Raw genomic sequence first — 1,317 nt, 5'->3', positions numbered from 1 at the left:
CGTGCACAGCTGTATTCTTCCTGTCAGTTCATTTTACCTTATTGCACGTAACCATGAGGAAAGTGCTTGCTTTGTGGTTTCTCTGTTTTACGTTAGGTAGGTTTTAAAGAAAAAGGTAGTTTTCAAATTTTTTTCAAACTCTTAGCCTTTAACATCTCTGGTACTGTCTTGTCGATTCACATGATGGGATTCTTTTAATAACGAGTACTTAACGTTACTGGTATGATCATTTGGATATCAAATGATCTCTCTATTTCTATAATCGATCTCTCTAAAATGATCTCTCACTATATATTTATATATCGGTACCTTCTAACTTCTGATTGCCTAGAGAGAGAGAGAGAGAGAGAGAGAGAGAGACTAAAATGCTCATTTTGTCATTTTACTGTAATTTTCAGTGGGAGCCTTGTCCAAGGATCCTTGTGTGACAGATGCTGACTGCACATGTGCCACTGATCTTTTTCCTCACTGTCACCATGGAAAGTGTTACTGTCATCACAGTACTCACGAGTGTAATCACCCTTACGACTGCACGTGTGAGCCCAATCATCACGCCACGTGCGACCATCATCTCTGTCACTGCCATCCCAACACGCACTGAACGTGCGATCTGGTAAATTTTACCTGTATTTCCAAATCTTTTAAGTTATTTTGCATTTTTATTTTTCTTAAATTATTATTGTAATGATGTGAACATATATGTATTTTCTTTCTAGAATGAAAGTTCTACAGATATTCAATATGGAAGAAATAAAATGCCTGAAATAATTGTTACATATGTTTCCTTTTTTAAATTCATATAACACACATATATTGAAAGACATTGACATTTAAAGGTGCTCAGACACAGATTTGAACTTAATATTTTCTCAAATTTTCTGTATAATATCACGACTTATATATTCCAATAGCATTTCACACGAAAATATAATCAAAAACTTATTTTATCTGGAAATTATTGGAACTACGAATTCCGGGACGCGTTTGATTAACACATCTTTGCACTTGCACAAATTTTAACTTTATCCTTAATATTTAAGAAAAGAAGCGATTTTGTTATGTATTAATGAAAAATGTTACATCTATAATCCAGAAAATTCAGAGTAAAAATGTTCGAAAGCAAAACCAACTCACCAGTATTTTCAGTCCGTGCTCCGTGATGTGTATAGAGTTTAACAAATTGAACACACCCGTGAAACGTTAACTGTTTTTGTAAACAGGGCACGAGCTCTGTTATTGTTAATGTTTACGATACACCGGGTGTGTTCAATTGTTAAACTCTGCACACACCACTGAGCACGGACTTACAATACTGTG

At 34.8% G+C, this 1,317-nt stretch overlaps 1 long non-coding RNA gene across 1 annotated transcript; it reads left to right on the top strand.

The window, feature by feature from the left end:
• On the top strand, positions 1–774 carry LOC133171692 (uncharacterized). Its single transcript, XR_009718848.1, has 3 exons — positions 1–96; positions 399–613; positions 717–774. It is a non-coding gene; the product is annotated as an uncharacterized LOC133171692 (long non-coding RNA).
• The last annotated feature ends 543 nt before the right edge of the window (positions 775–1,317 follow it).

The sequence above is a fragment of the Saccostrea echinata genome, unplaced genomic scaffold, assembly GCF_033153115.1.
Source record: "Saccostrea echinata isolate AGI-Se365-2 ecotype Australia unplaced genomic scaffold, CSIRO_AGI_Sech_v1 ptg000054l, whole genome shotgun sequence".
Taxonomy (NCBI): Eukaryota; Metazoa; Mollusca; class Bivalvia; order Ostreida; family Ostreidae; genus Saccostrea; species Saccostrea echinata.
This window is presented reverse-complemented; position numbering and strand designations above follow the sequence as displayed.